The following is a 20,510-nucleotide window of genomic DNA, read 5'->3' on the forward strand; positions in this document are numbered from 1 at the left end:
CTACTGATAGACATTTGAATTATTCACATTTCTTACTTCTACAAATTATGTGACCTTGAGTGCCTTGTAAATTTTTTTGGCATACAGTAGGAAATTTGGCATGCACTAGTGAGATTGCTGAACCTTATGATGACCCCGTGTACCTGTTCTTGATATTGCCTGAGGGCTTTCCATAGTGTTTGTATGGCTGTGAACTGGCATTGGTCTCCATATCCTTGCCAAAAATTAATAATGCTTGCAGATGAAATAGCATCTCATTTTTGTTTAATTTGTATTTTGTTGATTACTAGTAAGTTTGAGCATTTTTAATCTGTTTATTGCATATTAGTGTTTCTTAATGAATGCCTACAATATATGTCAAGCACTGTTCTAGAGTAGTATTAAGCATATAGTGGTGGACATGACAAATTCTTTTTCTCATGAAGCTTAATCCTCTTTGGAGATCTGCAGTAAAAAAGTAAAATATATAAGAAGTAAGTAAAGTGGTGATGAGTGCCTGGGAGAAAGATAAAGCAGAGAAGGATGACAGAGGGCTAGGGGTGTTGTGGATGGGGATGGGGAAGTGGCACTGTTTTAGATTGGGTGGTGAGAGAAAGGCACAGCAATAATGGGACATTTGAACAAAGTGCCCATAAAGGCACAAGTCGTAAGTCATAATATGGCTGCCTGAGAGAGAAGTATTCTAGGCATGTATAATTGTTAGTAAAAAGGACCTGTGACAGGAGTGTGCCTAGATGATTTGAAGCCTCCCAAGAAGGCCAGTGTGGCTGGAGTACAGTGGTCAAGGGCAAAATAGTAGAAGACTGAGTCAGAAGATGTTAGGGATGGGGGCAGGGGTCGGGTGGGGTGGGGTGGAGGGCTTGAAGACAGCTACGAATGCTGCTTTTAAACTGAGTGGAATGAAAAGTCGCTGGAGGACTGGAGCGAATGCTTTGAGCAGCTGGGTGCTATGTTATGTGGTTATTGTACTAATCCAGGTAAGACAGAATTGTGATAGCTGTAGAAATGATGAGAAGTGGTCAGATTCTGGACAGATTTTGAAGAGCAAGCTGACAGGATTTGCTGAAGGATTTGATGTGGGGTATGGAAAAAGATAGGAGCTATAAATGACTACAGGATTGGGAAGTAGAGGCCTCTGCTCCAGCAACGGCCTAGAGAGCAACAGCGAGCACATCGCTCAGCTTTCCCACTTGTTGCCACCTTCTGTGGAGCCTCCGCCTCCTCTGCTATGCCCCCGGCTTCCTCCTTTCCAGGCTGCGGTTAACCCATACGCCCACTGGGCTGCACAGTGGCAACCCCAGCATCATGATGAGTGATGATAAACCAGGTGATCACCTAGACTTATTCTGTATACCTCAATCATTATGCTGAGGATTTGGAAAAGGTGTTTATTCCTCATGGAATTATGGACAGGACCGAGCAGCTTAGTCAAGATGTGATGAAGACATCTGTCTTCATCGTAGACCGTCACATCGTAGACCTCTGTCTGCTCGAGGGAGGCTATAAATTCTTTGCTGACCTGCAGGGTGGTATCAAAGCACTGAACAGAAATTGTGATGGATCCATTCCTATTACTGTAGATTTCATCAGACTGAAGAGCTATTGTAATGACCAGTCAACAGGGCACATCAAAGTAAATGATGGAGATGATCTCTCAACTTTTTTTTTTTTAAGGTTTTATTTATTTATTTGTTAGAGAAAGGAAGAGAGAGAGAGAGAAAAAAACAAGCCAGTAGAGTGGCTGGCAGAGGCAGAGAGAGAAACAGGCTCCTGGCTGAGCAAGGAACCCAACACAGGACTTGATCCCAGGATCCTGGGATCATGACCTGAGCCAAAGGCAGTGGTTAACTGACTGAGCCACCCAGGCGTCCTGATCTCTCAACTTTGACTGGAAAGAATGTCTTGATTATTGAGGATAAACTGACACTGGCAAAACAATGCAAATCTTGCTTTCATTGGTCAAGGAGCATAATCCAAAGATCATCGAGGTCGGAAGCTTGCTGGTGAAAAGGACCCCTTGATGTTTTAGTTATAAATCAGACTTTGTTAGATTTGAAATCCAGACAAGTTTATTGTAGGATATGCCCTTGACTATAATGACTTCTTCAGGGATTTGAATCATGTTTGTGTCATTAGTGAAACTGGAAAAGGAAAGTACAAAGCCTAAGATGAGAGTTCATGTTGAGTTTGGAAGCATCTGGAGTCCCATTGAAGTTATCAGTAGAATGTTCTAGGTCTGTGGCCATCTGCTTAGTAGAGCTTTATTGCATGTATCCTCTCAGAATTTTATCCACTTTGTAATTTAGAAAGATCCGTTGCTGCATTCCTGAAGTCTTTATTCACAGTATGAGCCTATAGACTGTTCCTCTTTGTGTGGAGTATTGTTTGACTTGTGAATGAATAATAATCTCTTAAAACACACCACTGTTGAATGAAAATATTGAAATTGTATCTGTAAGAAACATTTAAAGAGAAGATATATTAGTTTTTTAATTGGTATTTTTATTTTATATATTCAAGAAAGAACAGAAGTGATTGAATAGTGTTAACTCTATACCACTGTGTGTTTAGAAGAGTAAGGAGCAGTGAGTTTTTGTATCAGAGACAGCATCTACAGTATTGTTCTGTTGGGTAAACCATATGTCTTGGAATTATTTTACTGTCTTAGTAGAATTAACTGTTTTCTCGGGTTTAGTCAGATGATTTCCAGGGAATCTGTGTCAAAAGTTCATTTTAAATACAAATCAATAAATTCCAAAAAACATTAAAAGAAAAAAGATTTGGAACTAGAAAACTAGGAGTTGCCGTTGACTGAACTGGGGATCTTTGCAGGAGGAACAAGTTTGATGGAAAATTATAGTTCAGTCTTGGACTTGCTACATTTGAACTGCCTATGAGACATCAGTTGGAGATGTCGTGCAGGTAGTTAGATCCACAAGTCTCAATTTCAGGGGAGAGATAAAATGTGGGAGTCATGTGTGAATATATGGCATTTTAAAACCATATGACATTATCCAGGAAAGAATATAACTAGAGAAGTTATCCAGGGATTGGGACTTAAGTCACTATAGAATTTTAAGGTAAAGTGCCTTTTAATATTCTTTGCTGTTGTTTCTCCATGGTGAAACAACATGGGGTTGGCATGGGGTGTGGAGGTGGGATAGTATGTACTTTTAAAATATTATAATTTGGGGGCGCCTGAGTGGCTCAGTGGGTTAAGCCTCTGCCTTCACCTCAGGTCATGATCTCAGGTCCTGGGATCGAGCCCTGCTTTGGGCTCTCTGCTCAGCAGGGAGCCTGCTGCCCCCTTTCTCTCTGCCAGCCTCTCTGCCTACTTGTGATCTCTCTCTGTCAAATGAATTAAAAAATCTATATTATTTGTAGGCATTCCTCATGCAATCTGATCACAATTATTTGGCCATATGCATTATTAGGGCTTGTCTTTTAATTTTGCTTATAGATATTTTGTTGAACAGAGTTATTTTTAAATTTTTAAATCCAAGTATAACAGAAATGCAATAAAGTATATAAATGTTAAGCATAAAGGTGAGTTTAATTTTACAAAGTGAACCCAGCTCTGCAACAACCATCCAAAACAATGTACTTGCTGCCCTGAAGATTGCTGTGTGTACTTTTCTGGTCATTACCACTGTCCAAAGTTAACCATGATTTTGAATTACAGTAGCAGAAGTTATTTTTGCCTATTTTTATAAAATAATATGGAATGTATTATTTGTGTCTGACTTATTTTATTAAGTATCATGTTGTGAGAGTCACCCATGTTCTTGGACTTAGTAGTAGCATTTAATTCTTTTTTCATTGGTTTCCATAGTTAAAACTGCACCAAAATGTTCCCATCCTATCATTGATAGTTGGAATTTTCCACTTCACAGTCATTCCAAAAAATATAGTGGCGGACATTTGGTGTTTGCATTTGGTATGCATCTATGTAGAATATACCTAGAGGTGAAATTAAGTAATACTGCCGAGACGTTTTCCAAAATGACTTCTAAAATACATTGCTACTGGTAGTGTATGAGAGTTCCTCATTCCACAACTTCTCCAGCAGTTGGTACTATAACTTTTAAACAGCCTTACTGAAATATAATTGACATGCAGTATACTGTACCTATTTAAATATGCCTCTTGGTGTTTTGACAGGTGTGTACACATGAAAATCAGTTTAATCAAGATAGTTATTTTGTTTACCACCCTGAGAAGTTTTCTCCTGCTCTTTGGAAATCGCTCTGGTCCTTTTCTTCCTGCCCCTGCATTGCCCACTTCGAAGGCCACTGGTTTTAACCCAGCGCCATCTTGACAGGAAGTCCCTGGTAAAGACTAGGAAGTTGTGACGTAAGTAGCTTGGCATCCATCTTCAAACTGACTTTTAGAAAAGCTGGACTACTTCCCTTCAACCCACTTATAAGCCAGACCGAGCCAGCTCTGTTAGCATTAGATTAGCCTTCACCATCTTTTCTGCTGCTGTGGCTTTCAGGCAGGGTTTGGGATGAAACGATCAGCAAAGCATCACCACATAAGAATCCTCAAGGATAAAAGTTCCTCTAAATTGTATTGTTAATAAGAAAATAGGAATTTATGTCACAATTGCTTTGTTCTTGACTATTTTCAAAGATAAGACTTCTCTAATTAAGTAACATAACTATAGTTACCATCTCAGCCGTAACTAGAACTTGCCTTCTTGCTTTATCACATCCTGTGTTCCAGCTGAGTCAACTATGATACAAGTATTTCCATTAACTTGTATTATTAAGTTAATTGAATATTCCCATAGGAGGAAAAAAAATCCCACTGTGAATTAAATTGGCAGTGTTTATTTTATTTTTTTAAAAGATTTTATTTATTTATTTGACAGACAGGGATCACAAGTAGGCAGAGAGGCAGGCAGAGAGAGAGGAGGAAGCAGGCTCCCTGCTGAGGGCTCGATCCCTGGATGCTAAGATCATGACCTGAGTCGAAGGCAGAAGCTTTAACCCACTGAGCCACCCAGGCACCCCGGCAACGTTTATTGATAGTGGATTTTGTGCAGCCAGCCTTATGTGGACTTCTAGTGGTTATGTCATGTAGCAGTTTCTCAAATACAAAATAAATTCTTGGCTATGATAGTAACATATTTAGGAACTACGTGATTTGTACTTGGTACACAAATAACTTTATTACCTTGTTTTTTTCCTGTTGTATTGTAAATAAAGAAGGATGATAGCTCTCTTATAGATGTTGCTGTTATGTATTTAAGACAGAGATGGTCTGAATATAGGTTAAAGTGAATATAGGTCAGAATTTATTTGAATGACTGTAATTGTTCCAAGATCTCCAAGTAGAGATCTTGATCTTATATTTTATTAAATGTGAGGTAGTATGGACAGTGAATGATATGCCATGATTAAAGTGACATTGGTGCTACCAGTGAATACCATGTAGGAAGGGAGCTCCTAGAAATGCAGTTTTTGGTATTTTTGTCTTATAAATACAGAAGCAGTTTAAGTTAAAGGAATTATGAATGTAAATTTATTTCCTACTTTAGAAAAAAATGATTGCGATTTCTAAGTCAGTCGAAAAGGCTAGGTTGACTTTTGTATTTAACTACATCTCCTATATTTCTGTAAAATAATTTTCTAATGGAAATTATTATTAAAATAGGGCTCATAGTTTTAGTATAGTTAAATAGAAATACTTCATGGAAGTTAATATGTATATTTTTCAGATAACTTGTTTATCATTCCTTCAGGTAACCACTAATTGAATTTATGAAACTATCTAAATTAAAGACATGATCTCAGATTATCTGGTTTTAATTATATAAGATACAGCGTAACATTTTCCATTCCCAATTTAAATCATTTTTCTTTTTTATTCCCTCTTTCTCCTTAATCAAAGCAAAGAAGCATTCATTGACTGGGCGAGATATGATGATTCACAGGATCATTTTTGTGAACTTGATGGTAATAAACTATTGTAATGAAGTTATTTTAACCTTAATCCTTTTATAAGAAATGGAAATCAGTGAAAATATAATCAGTTATACCTTGAATACACTGGGTATTGCTGAGTGGATCTTATTATTCATAATAGCATTTATTGAGAGCTTATGTTCTAGCCATGTGCCAAGTGCCTTTAGTACATTATTGCTAATCTTTATAGTTACCTTGATAACTGTGTATTATCTCATGTCCTGGGAAACTGAGTCTCAAGAAGAGTAGCTTGCCCAGGATCACACAGTAACAAGAGGCTGAGACAGGATTCAATCCCAGATTTGACTGGATCCCATACCTATATTTTTCCCATCATGACACATCATCTCCTATGGACCTTTATTTCAAGCCACTCAGTTTAGGTCTATGAACATATATGTTCACATTGGAATTTTCTGGAGGTCCCAACAAACAGAAAGACACCTTGCAATATTGGGGAGGACTCTAATTTGACTTCCCCACAAGCCTTTTCCCAAGAGTCCCCTGGAATAGTATGAAGAGAGGGCACTGTTCAGCAGTAACTACCATGACTCTTACTTCAGAAGGTAATTGAAGTGACTCAAAAATTCTGATCTAAGGAGAATATTCCCAAGAACTGTGCCGAGTAAACTTAAATCATTCACTTGGCCTCTCTTCACTTTTTACCTTGATGTCATAGTTGGTGGAGAAGAATTTGGGGTTCAGGAATGCATGGCTGGAGGCAGCAGGAGTTCCTCAGAACTTGGAAAGCACTCAAGTAGTCATAGAGCTTCCTAGAGGGTTTTAGGGGATCCCTCTGTAGCATTGTGCTCATCCTCCAGTCTGCCCTGCAGCAAGTTAGAGTGAGCTGCTACAATAGCACAGCAGATTGAGAGGTTGCCAGGAGGTGCAATGTTAACACCATGGCTTATAAGGTTTGAGCAAGGACATTTTTTGTTTTTCAAAGATTTCATCGATGTATGTATGTATGTATCTATCTATCCAATGTGAGCAGCCAGGAGGGGCAAAGGGAGAGGGAAAGCGAGAACTCAAGCAGTCTCCAGGCTGAGCAAGAAGCCTGACTCAGGGCTTGATTTAACCACCCAAAGATCATGACCTGAGCCTCAATCAAGAGTCACACATTCGGGCACCTGGGTACCTCAGTGGGTTAAAGCCTCTGCCTTTGCCTCAGGTCATGATCCTGGGGTTCTGGGATCGAGCCCCGTGTCGGGCTCTCTGCTCAATGGGGAGCCTACTTCCACTCTCTCTGCCTGCCTTTCTGCCTACTTGTGATTTCTGTCTGTCAAATAAATAAAATCTTAAAAAAAAATTTTTTTTTAAGAGTCACACACTCAACCAACTGAGCTACATAGGCAACCCCAGCAAGGATTATTTTTAGATTTTTTTTTTTAGTTGACAGAGAGGGCACAGCAGGGGGAGCAGCAGAGGGAGAAAGAGAAGCAGACCTCCACCCCCCTCCTGCACCCAGGTGAGCAGGGAGCCTGTCACAGGACAGACCCTGGGATCATGACCTAAGCCGAAGGTAGATGCCTAACCAACTGAGGCACCCAGGCACTGCACCTGCCGCCAGTAAGAATATTTTTAAGAGATCTGAAAAAAAATTTCTTTGGGTATCTGGATAGAATAATGGGAAATTAATAAAATACTCCTGTTAGGATATTTAGAATTGACAAATGTTTCATCAAAGCAAGCTGTTGTACCTAGGTTAAGGATTGACATCACTGCTTACTCTTTAATTTGTTCTACGGTTGTCATTCTAATTATGCTTAGTGTTCAACACTCACAGTCACTTCTTGCCAGCTTATCATTTTACCTATTTTTTGATTAAAATAAAACATTTTTAGTGCTTAATTAACATATTTTTAAATTAAAAATCATTTCTGTGAATATTTCTTATAGTAAATAATGTCAGTATATATTTCTTTTATAGGTATTTAACAAAAAATGCTACTCCATTCCAGAGATCCCTTGGTAAGAGCAATGATGTATCAGTCACCTCTCATCAATATAGTGTTAACTAATTTTTTAACATTGGCTGTTTATATTATAAAAATGGAAGAGATGTCCTATAAGAATTTAGGATTTCATAATTTAAAAATTAGTAATTTTTATATTATGTGTAGTCCTGAAACATATAAACCATTTTACTGGTTGGATCACCACTACTTCTCTGGGTGGTAATGTTTGTGTATGTCCCAATGATTTATATATACCATTTTTTAAAACACTTCAGAGTAGCTTTAGAGTCATCGTCTAGTTATTTCAGTTATGTAAAACCTTTTGATTAAAACAATCTGAAGAATATTCACCCCAGTTTATTGGTATATATTCTCTACACCCCTGTTCTCTGTTTTGTTTTTGTTCTGTCTCTATTTGAAGAGAAGATGACCCTTATAGATTAAATAGTAGATTTTTAAATAATTTAGCAGTTTAAGGTAAGCTCCTTTCCCTACTCCTGTTTTGTTGTTGTCGCTGTTGTCTCTATGCATGGCCTCTTCTCCTTTGGGTTTCTGCCCAAATGTCACCTCATCAGAGAAACCGGCTGTCACCTGCCTGTAGAAACCAGCAACCACTCTCAGTGTGAGTGTTGACACTGCTGCCCACTCTGAGTACCAAGAATGACCAGAGAGTGCAGGGCAGGTTATTTAGTTAATCTGTTCATTGTCCATCTGCTCCAACTAGATTGTCAGCTGCCTGAGGCTTTGTCTTTCAGGTTCACTGCTTTATCCCTAGTGCCTAGAACAGTGCCTGGACATGGTACTTGCTCAATAAATGTTTGCTGAATGAAGTTGTTGGTTCATAAATAACCTATATAGTATGACAGATTTTTACTTTTATATTTTCCCTTAAAATTAGGGATGCCTGGGTGGCTCAGCCAGTTAAGCTGCTGCCTTCTGCTCAGGTCATGATCTCGGGGTCCTGGGATCGAGCTCCACACCAGGTTTCCTGCTCAGTAGAGAACCTGCTTCTCCCTCTCCCTCTGCCTGCTGCTCTGCCTACTTCTACTCTATCTCTGTGTCAAATAAATAAAAACCTTTAAAAATTCAAAAAAAGGTGTTCATTAATAATTTGTTTAAAGATTTTTTTTTTTAATTTGACAGGTAGAGATCACAAGTAGGCAGAGGGGCAGGCAGAGGGAGAGGGGGAAGCAGGCTTCCCACCAAGCAGAGAGCCCAATGCAGGGCCCGATCCCAGAACTGTGAGATCATGACCTGAGCCGAAGGCAGAGGCTTTAACCCACTGAGCCACTCTGGCACCCCATTCATTAATAAATTTAAAGTATTGTCTAAAACAGTAGTTTCCAAATCTGGCTGTGTGTCAGAATTATTTGGGTGCTTTATGAAGTATAGGTTCTCCTCACCTGAATATTTTATAATGCATTTTAATAATGCATTACTAGCAGTCAAAGTTAGAGTTGGTGATGGAGGGTGGGAGGCTCAATCCTGAGTCTACAGCAGTATTTTTTTATACATAAACAAAAAGACTGCACGCTAAGTTGACCTGTGCTATGTTGAAGAGATATTTGGGTTAGGAGGTGTGGAGGACTGGCTCGCATCCTCGAACATGCTGTGTAGCCTCCTAACACTAATATGCAATTAAGTGACCATGAAAAGAAAATTCATTTGGGGAAAAAAAGGTATACTTGAAAAGGAAGAAAAAGCACTAGTTGAAATTGATGAATTCCCAGAATTAAGTATTTTGATTCCGTGGACATTCTTCGAATCCTTTGGGAATGGTTAGCATGGTCAGATGGAACAGTTTAGGAAGAGCTTTACAAAGGGAGCAAGAAGAGAAAGCTTTGGGGAGGAGGAAGACATATTAGGGGTCCAAAGAGCATTTTCCAAATGAATGCTACCGCTGTGCAAATAGAAAGAAGTTGTAGTTTCTGAATAGGCTAATTAAAATCATGTCACAGGTGGCCCCAGGGGAAGCATGGGGATACCAGCACTGGTGTGTTTTTGGGGGGAACTCAACCTGTGGATGCTCCCTCACCCCTACTTCCTCATCTAGATGCCATGAAGTTCTTGTCAGTGTAGGTCAGGGCTTGAGAAACATTTTCTTCTGTAAATGGACAGATAGTAAAAATTTTAGACTTTGTGGACTGTACGGTTTCTCTTGCAACTACTCAGCTGTGCCATAATTGTGTGAAAGCAGTGAATGAATGTGGCTTATGTTCCCATAAAACTTTCTTTACAAAAAGTATACAGACCGCATTTGGACTATGGATCATAGTTTGCTAATCCCTTCTATAAATTAACAAGACCTGCCTTTCATGATTTGAAAAAGTATTAAAATTTTTAAGAACCACTTAAACCAGCAATGCACTTTTGATTCAAGTAAGGGAATACACATTAAGGACATTGAGAATATAAGTTTTAAGTTAAACATTGATATGCTGGATTTTACTCTTGTGATTTTTACTTCCTTAAGGTATAATGATTTAAAATGTAGTTTAATATCTTAATCTTGTTTTTCCTTAGTGGTTGTTTGGTTGCTTTTGTTGGGTTGATATTAGCCTGAGGTGTACATTCATAGTTGAGCCCACATTTGTGTAAACTTACATGCACACACACATTCTTAATACATGTGTATACACATATCTCAATGAATATATATGCTGCTGGTAGATTTAGTATTTGTAAGTAGTCAGATCAATTTTGCAAATGAGCTTAATCAAGACCACCTCAGAGAAATTAAAAATCTATAACAGAAGCTAGTGAATTGTAAAACTTCCGTTTGAACTTTAAAAGCCACACTCCATAATTTGAATCTTTCTTTTTTTTAAGGAAGATTTTTTAAAAAAATTACTGTTTTTAACTCTTGAACCAGTCCATGTCCTTGGACAGTTTCTGTAAATCCATCTGTAAATTACCTATTTTCTGTGCCTTAACTTATACAGTGGAATATCTATATAATGTTAGGGCAGAAATAGAGCCAGTATTCTTCAGTTCATGTTTCTATTGTCTGTAAGTTAGATCTAACTCATTTCTTTGTGTTCTTCCTACTTTCTACAGAAGTACCAAGTAGTTCTTGGATGGTATGGATCAGGATGCCATTTTCCTCTTAGAGTTATGGATAATCTCAGTTATGGTCACTGAATGCTCAGTAAGTACTGTTGGTTAAAAGGAAAATACACTATTAGTAATGAAAAAAAGAGGGACCATATTTTAATGGCCATATTTGGCCCTGTTTTAAGTCAGGTGTCTGCATACTCTTGATTTAATCTCATGACATGAAAAGGTAGGATGCATACAAATAAAGGAGTACCTCTGTGTCAACATAGATAGTTTGTTCATTTCCATGTATTATGATATTATGATCATCAATGTGTGAAGCATGATTATTACACATTTTCTAAAGGTATGAAAGCATGTATTTCCCTTTTCTATCCAGAATGTGAGCCATGATAATTAAGACCATTTTCTTTATCTTTTGTATCCTTCAGAGGATAGTCCAAATAGTGAAGAACTAGTAAAAACTCATTTGGATTTCAACACAGAAAATAGTTATTTAGGGGCACCCATGGTGCTTAGTCGTTGAAGTGTCCGACTCTTGGTTCTGGCTCAGGTTGTGATCTCGGGGTCATGGCATGAGGCCCCGCATGGGGCTCTGCACTCCACGCCGAGTCTACTTCAGATTCTTGCTCCCTCTCCCCTGCCTTTGCCTCTCCCTGCTTGTGCGCTTGCTCACTCGCTCTCAAATAAATAAATAAAATCCTTAAAAAAATAAAAAATAAAATGGTTAATTTATATGTCTTAACAATTTCCTGAAGTTGTGTCTGCTGTATATTGGCTTGAGAGGGCAAAAGTACTCTGTATGAACAGTGATAGAAACAAACCATAATGTGTATTTGTTTAAACTAGAGCATTGTGTAATTCTAAGATCAAATTTGAATCCTGAAGTTATTGAGCCATTTATTTCCTAAGTCCAGAGTAGAGAATAGCAGGAAAATCTCTCTTTTTAGTATACTATATGCTAAAAAAATGTTTCTGAGCCTGTGTGTAGTTAAGTGTATGCATAGGGAAGAAATCAAATCAAGTAGTAGAACAGGTTATGATTCTGTTAGATCTTTTTGATCCCAGTTGGTTAAAACGTAGGAATGATGAATGCCTCTCAGAAGGGGAGGGGTGTTCTGTTCCTTAAGAGAGCACTGAGTATCGAAAGGAAAGCGAGGAGTTGTTTTTTCCTCTCAGGAGTGTAAGTTATCCCGGGTCAAGTACAGTCGTGAGTGTGCTAACCACTCTTTCACTTAAATTGGACATTACTTGAAAAGCATAGCCTTTTTCTGACCTTTTAGTAGTTATGTTTGCATTACAGTGTTACATTTCAGATAACTGGTGACCTATGGGTGGTTTTGATGAATTGTTCCTTGTTCAGTTGAGCGATCTCCAGCTGCTCAGTATGTAGACCTGTTGCTGAACCCAGAGCGTTACACCTGCTATAAAGGTCCTCTGCGTGGAGAGTGTGGAACAGCATCTACGATGAAAACTGTTTCAAGTAACTGGAGGGGGTAGGGGAAGGAGGAGGAATGGCAAAAGGGAGGGTAGAGGAAGGGGAGTAGGATTCTGTTGGGAAGAAAATTAGGTAAAACCATTTTATGTTTGAGTTTCACACTTGCTTTTTCAGGCCTCGATCTGTTTATTATCCTTTAAATCCTCTGGCATCTAGCCAAGGTGGGTTTTTCATGCATTTCCATGCTTTTAGAGATTATTTTCAAAATTTCTTTGTACCTAAACTTAATCTGAGTAAGTTTTCAGCTATTTTATATTTTCTTTAATTTGACCAAAAGTAAAAGTTTAGTTCATAGTTCAATATCAAGTTTTCTGCATGTTTTATGTAATTGCTGGCATTTATTGAGTGCCTGGTATGTGTCAGGCCCTAAATAAAAGAGGAGTTTCATGGTAAATAAATCAAAATATATGAGTAATCCATATAACAGAGGCTTCCCAGGGAACTCTTAAAAATCTGGATGCCCAGGCCCTACCCCAGACTAGTTAAATCAGAATCTGTAGGATTAGACCCAAGTGGTGGTGGTGGTTTTTCGTGGTTTTTTGTTTGTTTGTATTTTTAACCATCCAGATGATTCCAATGCGCAGTCACCTTTGAGAACCAGTGGCTCCCAACGTGCTTCTCAGACTTAAGTGTGCATATAAATTACCGCAGAGCCTTTTTGAGATACAGGTTCTGATTCTGTGGGTCTTGAGGGAGGCACAGGATTCTAAGAGCTCCCAGGCGATGCCCAGCGTGCTGACTGGTCCACACACCATGTCTGAGTGCTGAGGGTGCAGAGTTGTTCAGATACTCGTGATGCCTGCTGCAGAATGCTTTCTGGCAAGGTCCCTGCTTGCCCCACTGGGCTGTTGAGCAGATGTAGTATGGCCGGCGCAGAACCAAACTTGACATTTCACTGAATTGGCTTAAATTTAAGAACTGAAGCAGTGCAAAATATTTTTGTCATTAAACAGAATTTTATTGTTTTGATAGCTCTGGCCTCACACACTGTATGATTATTGCATTGTAGCACATGTATGCTTTTTACTTTTTAAAACGTGGATCTTAAGAAAACTTTTACTAGAAATTAGCCTTAGAAAAAAATAGAAATTATATATGTGGCTGGTATTATATTTCTGTGGGACAGCATTTTTGGAGGTTAATCAAACTTACTGGGCACATACTCCGTCTGTTGTCAGCAAGGAGCCAAACCCTGGGAGCAGCCCTATCATTGACTTGCCATTCTCTTGTTTTCTTTAGACCAGGACTGATTTAAGAACTTGAATTCCCTGGTCTAGTTGTATCTTTAAGACATTTCTGAGACCCAAAGAGACACAGAAAGGTTAACCAAAGGGACTGCCTTCAGATGCTGTCTTATAATGCAGCAAATGTTCTTCCGCAAATCATTCTGATACTGCTGGAAAAGGGAATTGGATCATGAAAAAGGTGTGCATGGATTCTTCTCCTTTGCCAGTTTTACCCTTATAACTTATAAAAATGGAAACCACACACACACACACACACACACACACACACACACACACACACACTTATAAAAATGAAAACAGGGACGCCTGGGTGGCTCAGTTGGTTAAGCAGCTGCCTTCGGCTCAGGTCATGATCCCAGCATCCTGGGATCGAGTCCCACATCGGGCTCCTTGCTTCGCAGGGAGCCTGCTTCTCCCTCTGACTCTGCCTTCCACTCTGTCTGCCTGTGCTCGCTCTCACTCTCTCTCTCTCTTACAAATAAATAAATAAATAAAATCTTTAAAAAAAATAAAAAAATAAAAATGAAAACAACAGAAAAGTTATATAAAGTAAAAAGAGAAAGCTCCCCTTGCCCTGCCCCCACACCTGTGTTCCATAGTATAGAATTTGGTAGGTATTCTTTGGGTCTTTTTTATGATCACTTGTGGTTTTTCGTTTGTTCGTTTTTATTCATTTTTTTATTTTTAGGATTGGAGTTAAAATATTTTTTAAAATAGAGGTATAATTAACATACAACATCACATTAGTTTTGGGTGTTCTGTATAATGTTTAGATATTTGTGTATATTGCAGAATGATCACAGTAAGTCTTTTTAACCTCTGTGCCCATAATTACAGAATTTTTACTTTTGTGATGAGAATATATAACTTTCAAATACAGTGTTATTAACTGTAGTTGACAAGCTGAATGTGACAGTTCCAGGACTTAGAAACTGGTACCTTTTGACACCCTTTACGTGTCTTGCCACTTCCCCCCACCACCTGCCTCTGGCAACCACCCATCTGTTCTTTGGATCTATGAGCTTGGGGTTTGGTTTTGTTTTTAGATTCCACGTGCAAGAGAACACAGTATCTGTCCTTCTCCGGCTGACTTAGCTCCACATGAGGTCCTCAGAGTCCGTCCATGTGCTTGCGAGTGGCAGAATTCCTTCTTTTTTTGTGGCTGAATAATATGATCACTTCCTTTTAAAGCAGAGCATATAGTTAATTTAACAAAACCATTCCATGCTAAGAAATCCCTCACATCCATGTTGTGACAAATTAGAGACGTGAGACCACTGGAAAGATGAGAGGAAGGAGAGCAGCACTTAGGAAAAGAGAGAGGCAGAGAGAGGGTGAGGAAACCCGTCCTAAGAAAGAAGGGAGACGGAGACCGGGTGAGGGGAGGATGGGGGTCCTGGTTGCAGGTGAGAGGTCCATGCAGCAATCAGGGCACTCAGGCTGATGCTGTCTGTGAGCGGTTCCCGCCAGGGCTGCAGGTGTTGGGTCCTGGCTCTTCAGCCTCTCAGCCTGGCCTCGAGTTCCTGCTGAGCTGAATGGTGAGGCTCTCTGGCCACCTCTCCCACAGCTTTTGAAAGACGGGACCTTTTTTTCCAGAAAGGAAACCTGGGCTCAGAATCCCACATCCCACATCCAAAGCCGGTAAAGGCAGAGCTGCTGTGGCTCCCCGCAGCCCAGCCTCTGGCTCCTTCCTGCTGTGTGGGCAGCTCCGTGGCACCCCGGTAAGGGTTTCACTGACCCCAGTTAGGGAAATACTTTTCTTAAGGTGAGTGTAGGTGGAGGAACAGAAATTTGGAAGAGAAGAGAGTTGTGTGTACAATGATGAAAGAAGTGCCTATGTCCATTTGTTAATTACTGAATCTAGTGATCTTTACGAGTAGTTTTTGATTTTTCTCTGGTATTATTTACTGTATAAGACATATGAAGATCTTGTGCTTTGGGTCTGTATTCTTATTAAGTCTCATTTGCAAGAAGACTACACCCTGACCACAGTGTGTAGTATAACTAATAGTTCAACACACAGTAAGTTTTAATCTCATTTTAAAGTAAATAGAATTGGAATCTGAACTGTGGAGGACAGTTTCTAAAATCCTGTTCGTTGTTTTCTTTTTCAGGAGAAGATGATGGTGAGTTAAAATTCTTACATTTGGGTATGCCTCAAGTGTAGAGAAAATATTTTTAATGATCAAAATTTGATTTTTCCTCTATTTAATTCAAAAGAAAATGTTTATCCTATTTTTTCAGAAATAACTACCAACAAATGGTGACAAAACGATTTTATAATGTAAATTTACCTTATGTTTAAAAAAACTATGAATTCCCTTTTGCTGAAGTGTGTCATATAGAAACCAGGATTACATTCCAACTTCCCAGTTCTCTGGCTATTATAATCTATTAAAATATGTTCTGAAGAAATGGAGAGAAGTTAAGATAGTTTTACCAGATAATTTGTCTTGTGACTTTAATTTCTTCCTGACTTTGTAATTTATAATCTGTTGTTACAATACTTAATCTGGTGAATAGTAATTTATCAACAGTTGGTTTTTCAAGGATACCAGATGAATGTTTGCCCCCAAACATCAAAATAAGTATTTCAACTGGATGTTTACTTATCTGTGTTCAGGGACACAGCGATGGGCATTGTGCAGGATAGAAATATGTGGAAAACATTACGCCTTCACTCCAGGAGCTGACAGTATGTAGCAGGAGTGATAAGCACTGTGCATGGTGACAGGAAATGCTGCACACACAGACTACATAAGCTGTAGGTGGTAGAGCTCTTCAGAGGCAGGACAAAGCCTGTCTCACTGGAGGGATCTGGAAATCTTATTACAGGAAGTGATATCTGAGATGAATTTTGAGTAATGGGACAGATATAGTCTGGTAGAATTGGATCCTGTGTGCCATGCGGAGAAAATGGCATGGCCCAAGGAGTTGGAAAGAGAAGAATCAAGCATATTTGAGGAAACCCTGTTAGAGTAGGGAGAACTTTAGGTAGGGGTAGTTTAAGTTAGCAGGATGGGAGGCCAGATTATTGAGGACTTGGGGGCTCAACTTTTCCTGATAGCATTTGGGGTTTCTCGAGTAAACAAGTCAGATCATGATCAATGGCCCTTAGGAAGAGTTTGTTGAGTGAATTAGTATGTGGTGAAACATTTGTGTAGTTTTGCAAAGTGTAAAGAGTCTCGGGAAACAAAGCAATTCCTCACCATCTAATTTATCCCCTAGAATCCTTGCTCAGTCATCTATGTGTTGAGTTTTTTACGCTTTGCTTTTCTTAAAACAGAATTAGGTAACTTACAAAGTGCATGAATCATTTTGATCTGTATTGACTGCCATTTTTGTTGCTCTCAGAATAGTACTGATCTAGAAATAGATGTTTTAGCATTAATACATAGGTAAGTCAGATCCCTCATATTCTAGTCATCGACTTTTCTGAAAAATTATCTTGAAAATTAAGGGATTTTAAAAATATTCCTTGAAATTTAGTAGTCTTAGATAATTGAGGAAATACACATAGCTTTACTACTCAGGGAAAAAATGGAATAATTACTAATTTGATTTTTGTATTATAATTCAATTTGTTTTTTCTAGAATTTTTAAGGAGAGGAGTTCTATGGTTGTTATCAAAAGCAAATTTAAGATTTTTAACCTTCCATACTTAAGGATATTTAACCCTTCTAATGAATAAGATTTATATAATATTTTGACTGAAATGTTTCTTAGAATTTTTGTTCAGTTAAATGTCATTTATAAGAAAATTGTCCAAAATTACTCAGAATTCTTCAGGGCTTTATTTCCTAGAACCATATCCCTATTTTTCTACTTCACATGAAGCAGTGGCCACTACTGGAGATACTCCTTAGTCTGTTATAGGAAATATTTTATATACTTAATTTATTCTAATTTATAAATGACTATTTAAAATATTTTAACCCAAATCTGTGGGGGGGGGTTAGTTTTTTGTTTGTTTGTTTTTAAAGGAGAATCATTCTACACATGGCTGGAAGGTAAACTTATATGTCTGCATTTTAAATTTATTGGATTCTTGTTAAAAATGTATGGATTAATTTAATATATTTTTGTAAGTTCAGGATTCATTACCTAGACAACTAATTGTAACAGAGCTTGAAAGAGAATCATATATTTTAAGTTACAGTATTTTAGGATACAGTGGCTTAAAAATTTTGAGACTGTTGCTCAGCCAAGAATAATCAGCATTAGGGAAATACACAGGACAGATACTGTCCTCAGGTTTTTGTAACTGGCTTCTCAGTGTTGTTTTGATTCTGTATGAAAATTAATTCTGTATATACCACTTATCCACACTGCTTTCTAGTAACCATTATGCAAACCTACTTTGTAAACAGAGGCCTTCTTTTTAGAAGGAAGATATATATAAGTTATATATATGTAATATATATATATATGTAATATATATAACTTATATATATATATTACATATATATAACATATATACATATATGTAATATATATATTACATATATAACTTATATATATATTACATATATAACATATATATCTTATTTATGCATTTATATATAATTTATGTATTTTATATAATTATTTATATAATTTATATATACATATATATATGAAATTGAGGGAAATAAATTAGGTTTCAGCAGATTTTAAACAATGTTTACACATGTTAATATAGCCTAACTTGTCTAATTAAAGGATAAAGCAATATAGATCCCAGTAGATACTTTTAATTCTTATGTTTTCTAGTGTTGAAAATATGAATGCTATTAATGGAAAGCTGAAACTTTCTAGGATTTTAATAGCTTTGTTAAAAAACTGGATTTGTGATGCTTTTTAAAAATTTACCAAATTGCCATTCATTTATGAAAACAAAAGTTAAAAAAATATTAATGAAAGATAAGCAAGTTGAATGGAGATCATAACCTTATAGGAACTCTACAGAGTAAAACTAAGTACTTAATTCTATTTTATGTTTGCTAATTGGTGATGACAACTTGTGAACATAATTTCTCTTTGTTTTTAATGAAGTGTCTACATATATTGGCCATTTTTAAGGTGAAATTTTTTTTAAAGATTTTATTTATTTATTTGACAGAGAACACAAGTAGACAGAGGCAGGCAGATAGAGAGGAAGGGAAGCAGGCCCCCTGCTGAGCAGAGAGCCCGATGCGGGACTTGATCCCAGGACCCCGAGATCATAACCTGAGCCGAAGGCAGCGGCTCAACCCACTGAGCCACCCAGGTGCCCCTAGGTGAATGTTTTTTATATGCCACTAATACTAGGAGTGATATTGATAAATGGACCATGGGAAAGATGATTTTTAACTTTGTTTCATTAGCTGTCTTGTAAAGACACAAATTGTGAAAAGTAGTATTTAGGTTAAAAGAGGTGGTGAGAGATTCTGAATATTGATAGTGGAAGATGGAAGTGTAATGTATGGGCAATAATGAATTCTAGGGTATTCTGTATTAACCTCTTTTGTGCTATCCTACTGATGGGAACCCCTGAATATTGATATATGGTTTCAGAGAATACTCCTATTTTTATAGGCAACTGACTCAACTTTTCTGAGATTGTTTCCTCATCTGGGCCATGAAACTGACAATTGCCAACCATCTTACTTACACAGTGTCCAAATGTCATATAATCTTATTACAGTAAATCTAGCCCTTTTTTGAGAGAAAAAATTATAGTCAATGTCTTATAAATCACTTGATGAAGGTAAATTTGAATGAAATTAAATCCAAAAGAAAGAGACCCACTCTCTAAATTGGATAGTTGAGCTTGCTCTGTATTGTTAGAAATAGAAGCTGATATAAAGAACTTCTGAAATTCAACACCTGAAAAGCAAAGAATCAAGTCAGAAAATGGGCAGAAGACATCAAAAGACACTTCTCCAAAGAAGACATACAGGTGGCTAACAGACACATGAAAAAATATTCAATATCATTAGCCATCAGGGAAATTCAAATCAAAACCGTACTGAGATACCACCATGCACCAGATAGAATGGCAAAAATTAACAAGGTAGGAAAAAACAGATGTTGGAGAGGATGTGGAGAAAGGGGAACCCTCTTCCACTGTTGGTGGGAATGCAAGTTGGTGCAGCCACTTTGGCAAATAGTATGGAGGTTCCTCAAAAAGTTAAAAATAGAGCCACCTTTGACCCAACAATTGCACTACTGGGTGTTTACACCAAAGACACAGATGTAGTGCAAAGAAGGGGCACATGGACCCCAATGTTCATACAAGTGTCCATAATAGCCAAAACTGTAGAAGGAGCCGAGATGCCCTTCGACAGATGAATGGATAAAGATGATATGGTTCATATAAACAAAGGAATATTACTCAGCCATCAGAAAGGATGAGCATTTGCATCAATATGGATGGAACTGGAGGGGATTATACCAAGTAAAACAAGTCAGACAGAGAAAGACAATTTTATGTGGTTTCACACATCTGTCGAACATAAGGAATAGCACGGAGGACATTAGGGGAAGGGAGGGAAAACTGAAGGGGGCAGGAATCAGAGGAGGAGATGAGAGATTATGGACTCTGGGAAATGATCTGAGGGTTTCAGAGGGGGAGGGTAGAGATTTGGGTGCCCTCCTGATGGGTGATAGGAGGGTGTGTGTTGTGATGAGCACTGAGTGTTACGCAAACAATGGATCATGGAACACTGCATCAGAAACCAGTAATGTATTATATGGTGACTAACAAACATAATAACAAAATAATATTAGTCAGGAAAAGAAAGAAATAGAAGCTGGTAAG

General features: G+C 38.0%; 1 long non-coding RNA gene and 2 pseudogenes across 3 annotated transcripts in view; 2 read left to right on the forward strand and 1 right to left on the reverse strand.

The window, feature by feature from the left end:
• LOC309858455 (ERO1-like protein beta) overlaps positions 1–16,381 on the forward strand; it is a 41,392-nt pseudogene extending 25,011 nt beyond the window's left edge. Inside the window, exons 6-9 of the transcript XR_014316647.1 lie at positions 5,896–5,960; positions 12,348–12,467; positions 12,597–12,643; positions 15,844–16,381. The product of XR_014316647.1 is annotated as an ERO1-like protein beta (transcript). The remainder of the gene's footprint in view (positions 1–5,895; positions 5,961–12,347; positions 12,468–12,596; positions 12,644–15,843) is intronic.
• On the forward strand, positions 825–2,777 carry LOC309858454 (hypoxanthine-guanine phosphoribosyltransferase pseudogene; annotated as a pseudogene). The gene is made up of 3 exons: positions 825–977; positions 1,156–1,633; positions 1,858–2,777. The product of its transcript is annotated as a hypoxanthine-guanine phosphoribosyltransferase pseudogene (transcript).
• Positions 13,889–18,890, reverse strand: LOC309858456. Its single transcript, XR_014308205.1, has 2 exons — positions 18,838–18,890; positions 13,889–13,926 (listed from the first exon to the last, which is right to left on the reverse strand). It is a non-coding gene; the product is annotated as an uncharacterized lncRNA (long non-coding RNA).
• Between the last annotated feature and the right edge of the window lie 1,620 nt (positions 18,891–20,510).

This window comes from Mustela nivalis (genome assembly GCF_964662115.1).
Source record: "Mustela nivalis genome assembly, contig: HAP1_SCAFFOLD_2512, whole genome shotgun sequence".
NCBI classification, from domain to species: Eukaryota; Metazoa; Chordata; class Mammalia; order Carnivora; family Mustelidae; genus Mustela; species Mustela nivalis.